Source organism: Carcharodon carcharias, chromosome 8 (assembly GCF_017639515.1).
Source record: "Carcharodon carcharias isolate sCarCar2 chromosome 8, sCarCar2.pri, whole genome shotgun sequence".
Taxonomy (NCBI): domain Eukaryota; kingdom Metazoa; phylum Chordata; class Chondrichthyes; order Lamniformes; family Lamnidae; genus Carcharodon; species Carcharodon carcharias.
Window position 1 is genome coordinate 178,138,924 of NC_054474.1, and position 18,797 is coordinate 178,157,720.

At 46.2% G+C, this 18,797-nt stretch overlaps 1 protein-coding gene across 1 annotated transcript in view; it reads right to left on the reverse strand.

The window, feature by feature from the left end:
* Positions 1 to 5,834: 5,834 nt before the first annotated feature.
* The window catches only part of rgs3a (regulator of G protein signaling 3a), a 267,593-nt gene continuing 254,630 nt past the window's right edge, over positions 5,835 to 18,797 (reverse strand). Inside the window, exon 17 of the mRNA XM_041193069.1 lies at positions 5,835 to 7,323. The gene's annotated coding sequence lies outside the window, so the exon portion shown is untranslated. The remainder of the gene's footprint in view (positions 7,324 to 18,797) is intronic.

Consider the following 18,797-nt stretch of genomic DNA (forward strand, 5'->3'; position numbering starts at 1 on the left):
ATCATGTCACAACCAGAATGGTAGGAAGATAAACTTTGGCAGTTTCTGTCCAACAATTCTTACCTTGACATCAAAGAGAGTGATGACAGTGTTATGGAAAGCAATACTTCTCAGATAATTGCAAGCCGAGATACAGATCAACACTGATGAATTTGACGCAAGATCATAAGTTCAAGCCCAGCCTTTTCCATAGATTCATAAAATCTGCCCTCACTGAATGTCAATAGAGCTATTGAAATGATAGTATTACCAACTTGTGACTTATACTGGAAAGGGGTTAAGGTCCAAGTGATGGATTATCATATGCTACAGCATTAGGATTAGGGTTAGAGTTAGAGGGGCAGACAGGTACACTTTGGACAGAATTGTCCAGTCCCATTGGCAGACGCATCATGGTGGGCATGAGCAGTCAATATGGCAAAAAGACCAAAATCAGTTTGACACCATCGTGAACCAAGTTTGCGATCGTCTGCTCCTCCTGTCAATGGTGGGCCACATTTCCCACCGCCACATGTTGGGAACCTAATTTCAATACTTCCCCATCTCATTATGACCCCTGCTCACTGGAATCATCTCCCCACTTCCAACTTACCTCCCACGTCGGCCTGGCTTCAGAACGGTGCCCTTCACAACTGCCTTTAAACAGCCTGCACCTGGCGAGCTGAACTCGGAGGTGAGTGCACACAACCTTACACAGGCCTCACAGGCACCGCCCGTAGGACACCAAGGGAGAGGCGATGTGCACTCGTGGGGGGCCACAGGCAAGTTGCTTCTCTCCGGCTGGTTTTCAGTGTGGTGCCAGGACAAGGGCTCCAGTGTGGGTCAGGCCGCTGTGGGTGGTGGGGGGGGTGGGCGTGGGGGGCAAGGCAGCACAGACTGAAGGAAGTACATGAGCACATGGCACATGCCAGGGTGACGGTGGGGGTGGGGGAGCGGGGTGGGGGTGGTGGTGGGGGTGGGGGTGGAGGTGGGGGTGGGGGTGGGGGTGGGGGTGGGGGTGGAGGTGGAGGTGGGGGTGGGGGTGGTGGTGGGGGAGCTGGGTGGGGGTGGAGGTGGGGGTGGGGGTGGGGGTGGAGGTGGGGGTGGGGGTGGAGGTGGGGGTGGGGGTGGGTTGGTGGGGGGGTGGTGAGGAAAAGCTTGTCAAAGATGAATATTCTTCCGCAGCTGAGACTGTTCAGCAGCGGCTCCATTGACAAACTGGGAGTCGGGTCGGGTCTCTGAAGCTTTCTGCCCATTCAAGTAAAGCAAAAGGATAAATGGGCCACCAAATGCCCCAGAACTTTACACCCCTCGGGCACAGACTGTAAATTAATGTGTGTTTTAGGGGGCAGCAGAACAATTGGCCGACTGGGCAAGTTGTAGAAACCCCTTGTGAAAGGTGGACATGGAGCAGTCACTGGTGGAGATGCTCACAGCCCCTGGCAATGTCAGCATCCCGGTTTGGACCAGTCTCCCCCATGGTTGAAGCTAACAGTGCAGCCTTGCAGTGTGGGTTAGGAGAATGCCTGTGAGCACAGCCTGCAGTCCAATGGGCAAAGCTGCTGCCAATCGGTCAGGTGGAGCTTGGGAAGGAGGAGCGGGGTTACGGACAGCCAATGAGCACTCTGCACAAACTGGCCATCCAAGTGGTGGCCAGCACTCTCCTGCATGTGTGAAGGGGCCTTCACGCTTAACTAAGAGAGGTTCGTAGGAGACATAAGCTAGCCCACGCATCTCTCTTTGTGATCCTGCTGGAGGAGAACATCAGGATCATGGTGCCTGGTGATTTGCCTCATGACAGACAGGGAGCAGAGAAGAAGGAGAGAGCGACGAAGGTGACTGGCTTAGCAAAGGGAGGAGCACCTCCCTCAAGATGAAGGGCTGGCTGAGCCTGCTGTACACGCAGCTGAAGATCTACAGCGAGCCGTCGCTCAGAGGTGCTTCACTACAAACAGGATCTACAAACAGCACTTATCCCTTCAGATGACTGAGAACCAGTGTCACCAAAGACTGCACGTCTAGAGAACTGGTCAGGCACATATGCCACCTGCTGCAGGATTTGGTACCATGGGGACTTGGCATCCATGGCCAGTGGCTGTGAAAGTGACCATGACATTCAATTCTTATGCCAGTGGCTCCTTCCAGGGCTCCACAGGTGACCTGTGTGGGATCTGTGAAGCCTCCACCCACAAGTGTATCCAGGAGGTCACGGACACCATCTGCACAGAAGAGGGCAGAGGCAGCCTTCGACGCCAGGTCTGTGATGATTTTGTCGTGCATCCTCTAATGGGCCAAGACTAGGAAGGACCCAGCTTGCTTTGGGTGTCCTACAGTAGGTCAGCTGCATTCCCTTCGCCCTGTGGAGCTGGAACTGCAGGAGTCATAGGAAGAGGGGATTTGGATCAGCTGGACATTCCCGGAGTCATCTGGGTGGATGAACCCAGGGTTTCGAGCTCTGGTCCTCCTCCCTATGAGTGCCTGAGGGCCATTGGCTGCCTCCTTGAGAAGGGGAAGCTGGAGTGAGATTGAGCTGCTCCACACCCCTCTCGCCTTGACACTGTTGGAGACCAACGATGGTGTCAGTGATGGAGTTCAACCCATGCAGCATTGCAGGACCAGTGTCCTGGACCAAGGTCTCCATGACAGCCATCATCCTACCAGTGATGACCTCAATGCACCGGCAATGCTGGCACTATCACCCTGTGCTCAAGGTGGACGGACTCCTCCATTGTCCTTTGCAATATGAGGAATGCCCCAGACATCCCTTCCTGATATTCCCGGGATTGTCTTTGCAGCTCCACCAACTGATTGAGGACTGAGTCCAGAGGCTCATCATCTGACTCGGGCTCAGCAGATTCCTTGCTTCCAGCAGTCCTCCAAGTGCTGGTGACCAAGGGTGTCCCTGCCTCTGCCTGCTGTGGGACAGATTATTTGCTGTGCTCACCAGATTGTGATCCTGAGACTGCTTTACATCTAGGTCCCACTGAGGTGTGTGTCACTGCTCTGGTGGAGGGTGTGGGTGAGGGCCGTGATGGGTCTTCAAGGGTGCTGCCCTCAGGGTCCTCATTCAATGTGCTCTTGGCGCTGGGGTCGGGGTCAAAGTTGCCTGAGGGCGACGTGTCAGATGTGCCAAGGAGAAAATCTAGGGATTATTAGTGCTCGACAGCTGCTTTGAAGACAGAGCAGGGACTCAGAGCAGCGTTGAGAGAGGGATGATGTGGTGCAGGATCCTCATGTGGGTGTTCATCGCCGACCTCCCCATCACTGCAGGAACAGTCGATGTCCCCTCTGGCCAGCTCCGACACGTGATTCTCGAATGGAGTGAGGACTTTGATGTCCGGCATTCCACCCCCGGCCTGGGGCCTCTCCCACTGATTATGCAGGACAAGATCACGCACAAAGACAGATGGAGAGAGTGTGAGCAAGCAGCATGCCGGGTCAAATGAGAAGAGTGCCAGGTATGTGCTGAGTGGAGACATTGTCAGGATGAGCAGATTATCTCCAAAGGAGGTGAGGCCAGATGGAGAGGTGAGGGGTTGTGTGAGTGATGTCCCTTGTGCTGGCAGTGAGTGAGATGCCAGAGAATGAGTGATGGGCTTGTGAGTGGGTGAGTTGAGGTTGATGAGATGGTTGACTTGCCCATGTGCCTTGGATGAGAATATTCATCTCTTTTCTGCACTGAATGGCCAACCTCCTGTGTGCAGCACTAACCCTGACCACCTCTGCCACAGTGGTGAGGCTGATGGGCCTTCTGCAGCCAGAGTGGGGGTAGAAGACATCGTGGTGGGCCTCCAGGGTGTCCAGAAGGTATCCCAGGGATGCGTCACTGAATCAGGGGGCTGCACTCTCCTTGGCTTTCAGGGCCAGGTCTTCACCGGAGCAGTCCTGGGCTGCAAACATTGGGAAGGGTGCACACAGCTGCATTTTAAATATGGTGCAGTCTGTGCGGCTTGGGTACTTTATTACTTTTTAAAATATAGTCATTTAAACAGTAAAAGTTTATAATCTATCAAACATATAACAACCCAGCATCAAAATACATTTGCAGCATCTTCCTGTGTGATGTACAGCTGGAAACTACAGTTTATACATGGGCCTGGGTTTTTCCAAAGGCTTGGTGACAGGGTGGGAGTGGGCGGGGCAGGTGCGGAGCTGATCGCCACCCATGATTGGCTGCGAGCTGCCAATTTTACGCGGATTGCCCAGTGTAATGTGCGGGCGGTAAGCACTCAGCGCTAGCTGTGCGGGCAGGGGGAGGAGCAAGACTCGGGGCCTGTGCATGTGCGTGGAAGAGCGCAGAAATCTCCCTGCGGCACGGAGCTGCCTCAGGGACATTGAATGGTTATGAAAATGAATAAAGAATAGATTTAAAAATGTATTCAAACATGTCCCCTCAGGTCACATGAGTTGGGACATGTTTGTGAAGGTGGGAAAATTTATGTATTTATTTTATAGAAGCTTCAGGAAACCTCATCCCGCCTGTGGATAAGGTTTGCTGAAAATCGTGAAGGCTGTCTGGGCCTTTAGCCCCCCCCGCCGCCCCCCCCCCCGCCAGCCTTGAGGTTGGAAAGGCTGCTTTCTTAACTACGTTAATTACTTCCTTAATGACCTTAATAGGCCGTTGACATTTCGGTGGGTGAGCAACCGCCTCCAGCACACGCCCTCTGAACGAAATATCGAGACGACACGCGGTGATGTCAGGACACACACCCACCGTCATCGCGGGTCATTTTACACATCAGTGTGTCGGGCCCACTCCCACACACTGACCAGAAGATTCAGCCCCATGGTGTGAGGTGGCTGTGACATGGGAATGCATTTAACCCCCCACCCCACCAGCATATTTGAAGGTGTGGGGGCAGATATGGGGGTGGGTGCGGGGTAGGCATTCAAATAAAGCACGTGATTAGCCCACCCACCTTTCCAGCCACCCCTGATCTGTTCCCCCATATTACAAGGGGCAGGTAGAGCATCAGCCTGCACACCTGCCTTTGGACCTGTTGAGGCCTTTCATTTCCCAACTAAAGGCCACGTAAGGCCTTCTTTCCAACTCCACTATCATAATACGCTGGATGGGGTAAGGCAGAAGGTAAGTGGCTAGCTCGCTACTTTCCCAACTTGAGGCAGGAAGAAAGGGGGGTACGTCCTTGTGGGGAAGGTCCCCTGTGCCCAGAGGGGGCTCCCCCCAAAGATGGTACCCACCCAACCTCTAGATCCTGATCTCCCACCCCTCACCGCAAGCTGCTAGCCGACCTTCCTATGGTGGCGGGGAGGAGTGAACAATATGCACCCCCACCCCCTCGCCACCATAAAATTCACCCCATGCAGTCCATATTATCCAGGTACACCCACAGTGCTGTTAGTGGGGGCAGTTCCAGGGCTTTGACCCAGTGACAGTGAAGGAATGGAGATATATTTCCAAGTCAGGATGGTGAGTGGCTTGGAGGGAAACTTGCAAGTGCTGGTGCTCCCATGTGTCTGCTGCCCTTGTCCTTCCAGGTGGTAGAGGTCAAGGATTCGGAAGGTGCTACCTATGGAGTGTTGGTGAGTTACTGCAGCGCATCTTGTAGATGGTACACACTGCTGCCGCTGTGTGTCAGTGGTAGAGGGAGTGAATGTTTGTGGATGGGGTGCCAATCAAGCGGGCTGCTTTCTCCTGGATGGTATCAAGCTTCTTGAGTGTTGTGGGAGCTGCACTCATCCAGGCAAGTGGGGAGTATTCCATCACACTCCTGACTTGTGCCCTGTAGATGGTGGATAGGCTCAGTATTTATATGGCTAGTCAGTTTCTGGTCAAAGGTAACACCCAGGACTTTGATAGTGGGGGATTCAGTGATGGTAATGCCATTGAATGTCAAGGGGCGAGGGTTAGATTCTCTTTTGTCGGAGATACTTGCATTAACACTCAAATTCAACAAGTCAAAGTAAGGCCAGTAGTTTTAATATACCAAAAAGAGTGATGTGTGACGTGTGTATGTATCCAGAAAATATAGACCAATGATGCAGCAAAGACCAAAGGGAAAATGTCTTTTGAGACTCAGTCAATTGAATGCTGTTCTGCCAATGTTATGGAAATAAATGTTAATTGGGTCTTGCAAATGTTTGCACATTTTATATTTGAGTGAAAGACTTGGCTGGTTTCGTTGCTGAGGTGACAATTTGTCATTTAGCTAATTTAACATTTTTAAAGATCTCAGAGTTGGTCAGAAGGAATGCAACAGTTTGCTAAAATTTACATCAAAACACTAAATATTTATAAAGCATTCAGAACTAAGGAAATGTTTATAATCCATCAACTTGCTTTCTGAGAGGTTGAAATTTAGCAATAGCCTGTGTCAATCAAAATTATTCTCAACACTGAGTATAATTGGCCGCTTATGAGAATGTTGCTCCTATCGGGTTTCACATGATTTAACTGAAGAAGGTCACAACACAGTCAGAGCCTCAGGTTTTCTATTGCTAGGAATTTACTAATCGTCTAATTCCACATTTCTATTGTGTTTTTCATCCCCTTGCTCTCCAGTTAAAACTCGCCAGTAAAGGAGACTAGAAGGTGACCTCGCCTAAAGTTGCAGGGAACTCAAATTCAGTTGGTGCCACCAACTGGACAAGGAGATTGATTTCCCCACAGTAAGTTCTCAATGACTCTGAATGTCAGTCAAGTTATTAAATTGGCTTAGATAAGGTCATTCTTGATTCCTGTTTCCAGCATTTCCAGTTCAGAATTTTACTTCCAAAGAAAAGGTCACTTCCCCACCTTCTTGACTTTGGATGTCACTTAAACGCTAGGGGAAAATATTAAAAGTGGGAGGGAACAAATATCTTTTTACAGATTATAACATGGATCATGAATTGCATATAAAAAGACTCAAAAGGTCCACATTTTAAACAGATCTGTGATTCACCTTCAAGATCAACTAGCTGTGCTGAGAATGTCTCCCAGTAAGATAAATATCTTCTCTTCTTGTTTGAAATATGGCTTTTGCATTTCAGTAGTTATTTTTGAGTAGATTTTCCAGGTGTTGACCAGATGGTTGTCAATATTCTTATCCCATTATTTCTACTGCTATGTGAACTGAGAGCCTGTGATGTCAGGTTTAGCTCTGTTTAAAATCAGAGTTATAAATAGTAAAATTAGGCCATGAAGGAGTTTGATTGAAGTCCAGGCAAATGAGTAACACTGTTGCTATGCAGGCTGTCTTCATTATTTTCTCTTCAGATATTCTGAGGGCCTCTTTAGTTTAAATAGCTATATTACTTCACTGAATTTGATAGCATGGTGTTTGGTGACTTCACTATAGAGATGGATTGAATTTTTTACTGCCTGGAGCTTTTGAAGGTAACCTGCAAGAATAAAGATATCTGTGAGTAGGTGACAATAATTTCCATGTTTATTATAGTTACATTTAGTGCAATTATTTAGCAGAATATAAAAAATGGTTTAAGTCACCTTGTGAAATGAAATTGCAGCTGAAACTGCATGTCGTCATGTCAATTCTTTTCCCATTAAACAACGCTGACTTATGCTAAAATAACACCTTTTAAAACTGTGATATGAAGTGATTTCACTGCAATCAACTGAAAATTGTTTATCAACTTATAAAATCTCATTTTGCCACCCCTCCATCCATGCCAACTACCACCCCATCTCCAATCTCTCATTCCTCTCCAATATCCTTGCTTGTGTTGCCACCTCCAATATCAGTGCCCATCTTTCCCAAAATTCCATGGTTGAATCCTTACAATCTGGTTTCCATCTATACTATAGTACCAAAATGGCACTCAAAGGCACAAATTACATCCTATGTGACTGTGTCAAAGGTAAGCTATCTCTCCTTGCCCTATTCAACCTGTCTGCAGCCCTCAACATAGGTGACCATACCATGGTCATGGTGGGTGGGACTGCACTCACCTGGGTCTATTCTTATTAATCTAATTGTAGCAAGACAGTCACTTGCAATAGCTTCTCTTCCCATTCCCACACCGTTATCTCTGATGTCCCCCAAGGATCTATTCTTGCCCCCTCCTATTTCTCATCTACATGCTACTCCTTGACAACACCAGCTGAAAACAAAGAGTTAGTTTTCACATATACATTGATGGCACCCAGTTCTACCTCACCACCATCTCTTTTGACCCTTCAACTGTCTCTAAACTATCAGACTTTTTGCCCAATATCCAGTATTAGATAAGCAGAAATTTTCTCCAAGTAAATATTGGGATTACCAAGGCCACTGTTTTGGTCCCTGTTTCAAACTCTGCTCCCTATACACAAACTCTATACTTCTCCCTGCCAATGGTCTGAGGCTGAACCAGATATTCAGAATATTGGTGGCATATTTGACCTCAAGATAAGCTTTCAAACATGTATCCATGCTGTTGTAATATGGGTTCTTTAGATGTATCAATGGTGAAATCTTGAGACTTGTATATTTAAACATGAACCCTTTATTGTTAACCTTTAACTATTTACAGATCTCAGGTTACTGTCATGCATGGTGCTGTTACCTCCATGCAGGCTGGTTCTAGAGTGTTCTTTCTTGACTGTTCTTTCAGTCTATTACCATGTGACTTTATACATCATACTGTGGGTGGTACTATTCCCCAGTCCCACACTAACCCTTGCTCTGCCGAGAAGCTTTACATTACAGTGGTATGCAAGCACATGCAACATCATACACCATCCCTCTTTCTTTCCAAAAAAAACTTTCTCTCCAACAGAGTACAACTATTTGTCATACAATCTTTACTTGCTATCCCTGCTCCCCCATCTCAAGTCTCTGACCTTATAAATTTAGATGGCCTTGAGGCTTAACAGTTCTTCCACATCTCAGTCTGGAGGAATGGTAGCAGCACACTCTGTTTCTGGTGTTTGGCTATCTCCATTGGTTCGCTTTTTGTGATCCTTTGAGTTGTGTTTCTCTTTTTTAACAACTCATCTGCTTTTTTCAGACACTATGGGTTTGTCCCATTCCTTCTGAAGAGAATGTTCACTCTGTTCATTCCTAGAGTGGGCTTGAATTTTCTTCTTCCACGGTGTTCACCATGTTCTTGCTGGGCATAGACGTTTCGCAAGTGGAGCCTTCATTTCCACTTGTTTCACAATTTCAGCCAAACATTTGTTTGCTGTTTTACTTTTAAACCCTTTTGCAGGTTTATGTATCTTTTCAGTCAGCTTGGCTTTCTCTTCTTCTAGTGCCTTGCACCTTAGTTTCAGATTTACATTTTCCAATCTCATTTCTCTCTTTTCTTTTCCTGTCTGCAACAGAGCTTTGCCCTTGTCCTTCGTTTTGGCTTCACTGTTGGCCAGGTCTTTTTCCAGCAAAGTTTTAACTTGTTTCAGTTCTGTAATTGTGCTACTCAAGGCTTCATTATCCATTCACAGCTTGGAAAGCTCTATGGCTTTTCCTTTCAATGCCTCTTTTCCAATCAACTGCTTTTTCAGATCTTCCGTCTATTTCTTATAGCTTTTGGCTTCCTCCTGGATTGTGGAACATTGCTGAGTCTTCTCTGTCAACTGGTTCTTCAGTTTGTTCATATAATTCATTTTCCTTCTCAATCATATAAATAAGTTCATTTTCCTTCTCTTCATAATTTCCCAGAGGAATAAACTTTGACCAAAGGAATTCTTGTAACATGTGAAGGTCTTTCAATAGGTTTTTCTTTACTTTGTGAAGCTTGTTTGTTTCATCTTGAGCTTTCCTGTAATTGAAGTAGAGTCTGGAAGTTTCTTCTGCAGCTTAAGGCAGTCTTCATTTCTTCATGTTGCTGAACGGTTACATGTCCCTTTTGCATTTGACCTTGAGGACAATCAACTGTTCTTTCAACTGTTTATTTTCTTGCTGACCTCTTGCCAACTCTGAATTTTAGTTTTAGTGCATCCTTTTGTTGCTACTGATGGTTCCAACACAGCTTTTTCTGAAGTAATATTCAACATTCTTTTTGGGTCATCATGCTTTTCCATGGCTACATATTGATTCTTCAAGGAGTCTTTCCGCTTCTTTGTGTGCCTTTTCTGCCTGTTGCTTTGCCTGGCTGTACATCTGGTTGAGTTTTCCCAACTCCTGCTTTGATTTGTCAGCTGTGGAATTGAGGATTGTTATTTCCTCCTGGTACCTTTGTGTCGTCTCTGAAACTTATTTGTTCAGATCTCGAACAGTTTGGTTCATTAAAGACTTCAGTTTATCATGGGTTTTCAGAGGTATATGCTCAGCTTGAACCTTGAGCTTCAAATCTTCCAGCTCAGATCTGATGTGAACACTTTCCTGTAGCTTCACTCACTTTTTGCACATTTTGCTTCTTTTGAGTTACCTCATGTTCTGGGGTCTTTTGTTGCCCATGGCAAAGTTGACCTCTATCGGGGGTCTCTTGTTGCCCTCGGCAGACTTGAGGTACTTGGCCCTAAGCTCTAGATCTCCTCCCTAAACATCTATGCCTCTCCCTTCTTTAAGATACTTCTCGAAACCTACCTCTGACCAAGCTTTCGGTCATCTGCCCTAATATTGCTTTACATGTCTTAGTGTCAAATTTTGATTTAAAATGCTCCCATGAAGCACTTTGGGACATTTTATTACATTAAAGGTGCTATATAAATACAAGTTATTTTTGTTGCAGGTCTATTATTTTATTCCCTTGCCTTCCTCCAGGACCATGAGACAGTCTGGCCAGAAAATCCACAGTCACCACTAGCTCATTTCCTTTGCACTAGGGTTTGAAATCATGAAAAAGTTCCTCACACAGAATATGAAGGAGAGTAAAACAGAATTGAAAAGATGAACAGAAATTAAGTGGGTTAATTCTCTTCGCTTCATGGGTTCAATGTTCTGCATTGAAACTGCCACATAAGAATAATTTAAACTGAATTTAACAGCCAAATGTTAGATTTAACTTTTATCTTTCTGTGTAGAAACAATGTTATTTTCCAACTATAGTTGGCTCTCAATGTAAACTCACATGTATAATAAAAATGAGTTGGTTATTTAATGGTGCGATTGTATTGGCCCATTTTGCACATCACTCATTCAGAATAAGCTAACACCTTTGGTATATATCACTCTCCAGATAAGTATGTCCCATAACGCCAAATGTCAGGCGAGAGAAACTTCTGCCATATCATGAGCTCAATTCTCCTCTGTGATCTTGCTTGAAATTGGTTGGGAAAGTAGTTCAGGAAGAAAGAAAATTCAGGCTTTGAGGCCTACCATCACCTCACTGCCCAACCCCTCCCCACTAGGATTGTTATTGTTTGCACCTTCCCCACATTAACTGCATGGTTGAATCCTGGAGGAATTTCCTGATCTCTGCCCAATTTATACTGCCCATCCCTGGGCCTCCCGTGTGGATGCTGGTGGTAGGCCAAGTAAATGACTCTGAAGACCCCAGCAGAGGGAAGGGAGTGTGTAGTGGCTCCTCACCTTCCTTATATGTTCCCATTTCAATTCCTTTGTGTGCCACGCTGCCTGCTGAGGCTTACAAGGTAGTTGCTGTGCCAATCTTCAAGACACATCTGCCCCTTTAGTTGTTCAGCCATTTTTCTGGTGCCATGTTGATGGCTCCACTGTAAGTGTGGGGCTGGGGATTGGTGTATTCTCCACCGGTGGGAGGAATTCTGCTGGGACCCTCCACTTTGCTTCCAAAATAACACCAATCCCAGGAAGTGAGTCAAGATTGAGATGGTTTCAGAGGATTGTGGGCTGGGGGTGGGGACAGTACTGCTCTTCAAGACATTCACCCAGCCGATACAATGATAATCCCTTTCTTTTGACCCAGCTGTTAATTTTCACTCTCAGAAACTGACATTGGAATCCAAGTTTCAAGTTGAGCTTTGAGTAATCAAGTTTCATTTTGCAAGTTAGTCAATCCCAACAGTTCATTAGTGCTGCTTTGTTAAAATACTTGGCATTAGAACTGCATTGTCTGGGAACCTAGGTCAACACACTAGGTAAGAAATGGAAATTACAAGATGTGCCATGAAAGCAAGCAGAGCTTTCCAGTGAAAAACTTTCCAGCACCTTTGGTGGACTAAAGCTCTTTATTCGATTAGTGTGGTGCGATGCTTGTAAAGAATGCCCAGATATTCTGGTTTGCATTGGCAGCGCTCCGACAACTGATGGGTCTTTAATAAGAGTCAATTAAAACCAGGCAAATCAGCGGCCACATCTGGCCTGAAGCAAGCTGCCTCTAACAGTCCCAGATTATTCCACCTCCACATTACTATTAGTGTCTTAGTCTGTTTGCTTCCTCTTCCATCCCCCAAATGTTCTTTCCTTCCATCCTGAAACCAAAGGAACCCTAAAGGGATTCAAACCCAATAGCACCTGCGACCCTTGAGCATCATTCCCAAATGGCTCGGCTTAATCTACAGACAGGAGGTGCTGTCAGGCAAGTTGAACACAAAAGGGGGTGGGATCCCAACTAAATCCACTTCAGGTGTCCAGAATATGCACAGGATACAGAAAGTACAGAAAATGAACGGAAAGAAAATCATATTCCATAGATTGCATTGTTCACATAAATATTTGGCAAGCAAGTGACAAAAATGGGCACATTAATAAATATAAATAGCAACATAAGAGAAATAATGAATGTTTGGCATGAAATTCAGCTCATATGTTCTATTAGAGAACATTTAAGCCAACGAGAAAGTATTGATAGAGAGAAAGCCAGTTATTAAAGAAATCACAAGCTGTGAGCTAGGCAATTAAAATTGGCTTGCAGAGGTAGAGCCGTCAATACAGAAACTGTGCTGGTTATGTTAAAAACAAGCATATGGTGCATCCTTCCAGATGAATTGGTGTGATTTATAATTTTTTTCTAAAGGAAATTAGAGATAAATATCCTCACCCAATTATGACACAAAGACGTCATTGTGTGTGTGAAACTAGGAGTGTCCACGTAAATCTATGTGGCTTGGTAACTAAGGACATATGAATAAAATGCAAAATTTAAACAAACAACTTTAAAAAGGTGGAAACTGAACAACCTCAGGAGGAGGTTACACAGGAAGCTCTTGAAATTGCAGGAGGAGCCCACAGGTTTTCCTGCAGCTGATGCCCATGTCCCTCACCAGTTAATTGATGTAAATCGTTTGAAATTCGAGAAGTTATTGTGACGCATTTTGTCCCTTCAAAAGCCATTTAAATGGAAATGTGCTGATTAACTCATCCCCGTGTTAACATTGCTGTTGCTTAGATAACAGGCAGTGGCGTTGACACATTTATCAGAGAATAATTATTTTCTGTTGTGTTAAAAAAAACTTCTAAAGTTTTGTTACCTGAAAATTTTTGCACTATTTTTAAAACTATTCACTATTTTGAGTTGACTGTCTGAATGCCGAATTATCACGGCTTAGATTCAACTTTGAGTCCTTTTGGTCCTCAGATACCTTCTTTGTTTCAAAACAAAAACAAAAATACCTGGAAAAACTCAGTAGGTTTGGCAGCATCTGCGGAGAGGCACACAGTTAATGTTTCGAGTCCGAATGACCTTCAACAGAACAGTTCTGTTGAAGGGTCATTCGGACTTGAAACGTTAACTAAGCTTTTCTTTGCAGATGCTGCCAGACCCGGAGTTTTTCCAGGTATTTTTTTTTCATTTCAATCTTGCCTGTTGCTCTTTGGGTGTTCATCCTGCTTGGCTAATCAGTCCATAGCAAGATTGTTCCCTACTTCCTGATGCAGATCCACTCGGCTGGTCGAACTATGGGAAGGTGGAGGAGGAGGAAGTCAATGTCCAAACAGTTGGGTCACCAGTTGCTCTTTGGTCACTCTGACTGCTGCCACCCTGTCTTCTTCCGGGACCCTGTCACCCATTGGCCCATTGTAAGGGTCAGTGTTCCATAGCCATCCAATCCATTCTTACGGGGTGAAATTGTGCAGTGCACAGAAGAGGGGAGGTGGTGGTAATCCAGAGACCCAGGTGAATGCTCTGGGACCCGGGTTTGAAACACAACATGGCAGATAGCCAAATTTGAATTCAAGAAAAGAGACCTGGATCTAATGATGACCAGAGTACAATATTTCACAGAGTACAATCAAGCTGCCCTCAGCTAGACAGGAGTCAGGCATTCACAGAGGCTATGTGAAGACTTATGGAGTGGCCTCACCGCATATCATCACCATCCTCTACAAATCTAGCAGCTATGAGGGCCTCCTGAGCACACCGTCTGGCTAATGCGATGGCATCATCGCCATTATCGTCGCATTCGAGGAACTCCTCACCCTCATCCCCATCAACGTCCTCCTCATTAAAGAAGACATGCAGCTTCTGCATCTCCTCCTCAGCCAGCTCCTCTCCTTGTTGCAGCACCAGGTTGTAAAGGGTGCAGCAAGTGACGACGATGTGTGACACCCTCTGTGGACTGTATTGCAGGCTTTACCAGACTGGTCCAGGCACCGGAACCTCATCTTCACCATCCCGATGGTTTGCTCCTTCAAGTTGCGAGTTGCAGCATGAGCCACATTATAGCGTCACTCTGCTGCAGTCTGAGGCTGCCACACGGGCATCATCAGCCACGGCCTCTGTGGGTAGCCCTTGTCCCAAGGAGCCTTTGTGGACCCTGGAAGACATCAGGGATCTGTGACTGACTGGGAATGTAGGAGTCTTGGACACTCCCGGGAAACCAGTCAGACTTGGAGGATGTGTTTGTGGTGGTCACACACCAGCTGCACATTCAGTGAATGGAATCCCTTGCGGTTGACATAGTTGGCTGCTTGTTGCCATGGAGATCTGAGCACCACGTGGGTGCAGTCGATGGCACCCTGCACCTTTGGGAAACCTGAGATCTGGGCAAATCCAATGGCCCTTGCATCCTGGCTGTCCTGGTCCTGGGTGAAATGCACAAAGTGGTGTGCCCTCATGACGATGGTGTCCGTGACCTCAGGGATGTATTTGTGGGTTGAGGCTTGTGATATCCCACAGAGGTCACCTGTGGAGCCCTGAAAGGAGCAAATGGCACAGAAATTGAGCACCACTGCCACTTTCACAGCCACTGACAGTGGATGCCCTCCATGTCCCCGTGGCGCCAAATCCTGCAGTAAGTGGCAGATGTGATCGACCAGTTCCCTAGACATGCGCAGTCTTCAGTGACGCTGGTTCTCGGTCATCTGCAGGAATGAAAGGCGGCTTCCACAGACCCTGGGTCTAGCTCGGCAGCGACCAGCAATGGCTCACTGTGGCTCTTCAGCAGCATGTGTGGGAGTCCCAGCTGTCCCTTCTTCCTGAGGGTGCTGCTCCTCCCCCTGCCTAGACAGACACCTCCGTCACTCTCTCCTCCTTCATCTCCGCTCTCTGTAAGCCACGAGGCACACAGCTAGGTCACCAGGCTCCATGACCCTGATGTACTCCCCCTGCAGGATAAAAGAGAGACACACATGGGTCAACATAGGTCTCCTAAGAACCTCTCTTGGTTAAGTCTGAAGGCCCCTTAATGCACCCTGGAGAGTGCTGGGTACCACTTGGACGGCCAGAGATTAGTGCGCTGCATGGCTGCCCGAAACCCCACCCTCCTCCACCCCACCCCACCTGACCGATTGGCAGCAGCTTTGCCCATTGGACTGCAGGCTGTGCTCTCAGCTCAGATACAGACATTCTCCTAACCCGCACTGCAAGGCTGCACTGTTAGCTTGAACCATGGGGGAGACTGGTCCAAACCGGGATGATGACATTGCAAGGGGCTGTGAGCACCTCCAGCAGGGACTGCTCCATGGTCAGTTTTAGCAAGGAGATTGTACAATGTGCCCAGTCGTCCAACTGTTCTGCAGTCCACAAAAATGCTCATTGGTTTTCAGTCAGTGCCCGATGTAAAGCTCTGGAGCACTTGGTAGTACCCACCCCCCCAAGTCACCTCAACCGCAGGGCAGCCCTTGCACCCTCCTCAAATTGTCTCACCCTTGAAGTCCAACTGGTGACCCGGGCGAGCGCTCCGCAATGTTACTGTGCACTCACCGCCAAGTTCCCCTCAAAGTGCAGCCCACCAAGTGCACACCTTATATATGCAGTTGTGAAACACATCGGCGTGTTTACCTGCCAACATCAGTGGACAATCCAGCGGGGGAATGATCCAGCGGGGGCTGGTCTTATAATGATGTGCAGACGTATTACAATGAGGCTCCTGAATTCCAATGGTGGGAAACACAGCCCACCTTCGATGGGCTTAACGGACGATAGCTAACTGTTTCCACGACGTCATGAAACTGGTTTTTGGCTTTCTCGCCAAATATTCCCTCACGCCACCAAACATGCCCAAAGCCTGTGGGCACAGAAAATCCCACCCACTGTCACAGAATGGAGTTAAAGGTCAGATTATAATCGATTCCAGACAACATCCAAAGATTGGGTCAGGCCTTAAACAACTTCTCATGGAAACATCATAAAATTAGACATCATGAGCCGATACTTAGAGATCTCCAATTACAACTGTTGCCAAAGCTAACTACAGGATAGGGAATCAGGTTGAGAATGCATTAGACCAGTCATTATTTTAAAAAGGTAATACTGGCTCTCCTAACAGCATTTATAACAACATCACTCAGGAATTTGGCCACACTCTTGATCTCACTCATTCTTCCTTCCTGCTCCTTGCACAAAATAAAGGAACAATGCTAAAGCCTCTACTGATCAACCTCTTCACAATTATATTTAGAATAGGGGAGGAGGAAAGGAGAAGTGGCCTTTGAATAGGAATTCAGCTCTTGAATTGTTCCCATAACATTTCAGAATGGAGCCTGGCTATTGTCTGATTCCAAAGGCATTTTATTTACAACCTGGTCAATTAGAGGTCATGCGAATTCACTGAAAACACTTGTCCAAGCTTGGAATGAAAGTGGATGGACAACTTCTCTGTCCCAAGACATTCATTTCTGTTCCTTGAACTGTGACTCCTCCGACAGTTAATGGGAGACCAGGCCAAATGTTAATATAGATATTTGAATTTCAAGTTAGATTATTAAACACTTACATTTTAAAATAATTGTTGCACCCTCATTCTGAAAGTACAAGGTTCCCTCTTTTTAAAGTAGTTCCATTTGTTCTTCATCCGTCTTAAATTACCTGACCACAAACCTCCACTGGTACTGTTCTAAGACAAGTCACAAGGATGATTGCAGAGTGACCTGGGAACGCCTTGAGGAAGCACAGGCCCATTGTAGGCTCAGCACCATGGCAGAACTGAAATTAAGAAGTCACCATTTGTGGTTGGAAGGCTGCAAGCCCAGGTTTATAAGTCCACTTTTCTGACATGTTAGTCTCTGTTGTTCAAAAATATTATCATGTGATGTGATTAGGTTCATCAGAACTAAAAAAAGCTGATGACTCTCTCATTGCAAGAGAGCTGGATTGGCTTCTTAACAGAGAATAAAATATTGCTATTTTGAATCAACTTCTTTAGCTCTAACAAGTAGGAACTATCTGGTTCTGCCAAGCCCATTTGGCTCCTCATTACAGACTTAATCCAAATATGGGCAAAAGAACTAAAATCTAGAGGTGAGGTGAGAGTGACTGCCCTTCACATCAAGGCAGCATTTGACTGAGTGTGGCATCAAGGAGCCCTAGCAAAACTGGAGTCAATGGGATTCAGAGGGAAAAACTCTCCACTGGCTGGATTCATGGCAAAATAGTAAAAACTGGGAAATAAGAATACAGGTCCAAACTGGTCATGTATACCTTAAAATGGAACACCAGTAAAAACTGGGAAGTAAGAGTACTGGTCCAAACTGTTTTTCCTATTGGATACCTAGCACAAAGGAAGATAATGGTGTTTGTTGGAGGCCAATTGTGTCAGCCCAGGACATTGCTGCAGGAGGTTGCTCAAGGGAGCATCCAAGGCCCAAACACCTTCAGTTGTTTCACTGACGTCCTTCCCTCAATCATAAAGGTCAGAAGTGGGGATGTTTTCTGTTGATTGTACAATGTTTAATACCACTCACGATTTCTCAGATGCTGAAGCAGTACGTGATCGCTTGAAGATGTAGACGGCATTAGGCTTAGACTGATAAATGGCAAGTAACATTCAAGCCTGCCAAGTGCCAAGCATTTGCCACTTCCAACATGAGAGATTCTAACCATCTCTCCTTGACATTCAATGGCATTAAAATCACCAAATTCCCCATCATCAACAGGCTGGGGGTCACCATTAACCAAAAACGTAACTGGACCAGCCCTCATAAGCACTGTGACTATAAGAGCAGGGCAGAGGTTGGGAAATCTGCAACAAGGACTCGCATCCTGACTCCCCAAAGCCTTTCCACCATCTTACAAGTCACAAGTCAGGAATGCGTGGAATACCCTCCACTTGCCTGGGTGAGTGCAGCTTCAACAACATTCAAGAGGTTTGACACATTCAAGAGCAAAAGCAGCCTGCTTGATTGGCACCACACTTACCATCTTAAATATTCATTCCTCTTTCACAGCACATCACAGAATCAGTGGTGTACCATCTACAAGGTGCACTGCTGCAACTCGCTAATGTTTCTTTCACAGATCCTTCTACACACTTGACCTCTATTGCCCAGAAGGAGAAGGACAATAGGTGCATGCAAACACCATTACCTGCTATTTCCCTCCCAGCACACTACTCTGCCTTGGAAATATATTACTGTCCCTTTGTCTATAATGTGTCAAAAATCATAGAACTCCCTTCCTAACAGCACTGTGGGTGCACCTACACCACATAGGCTGCAGCAATTCAGGAAGGTAGCTCACCACCACCTTCTCAAAGGCAACTCAAAGTTGCTAATATGTTTGTTTTGTCACTGATGCCCATATCCTATTAATACATTTAAAAAAAAGAAACACAACACAATGGACAAAGACAGATTAAT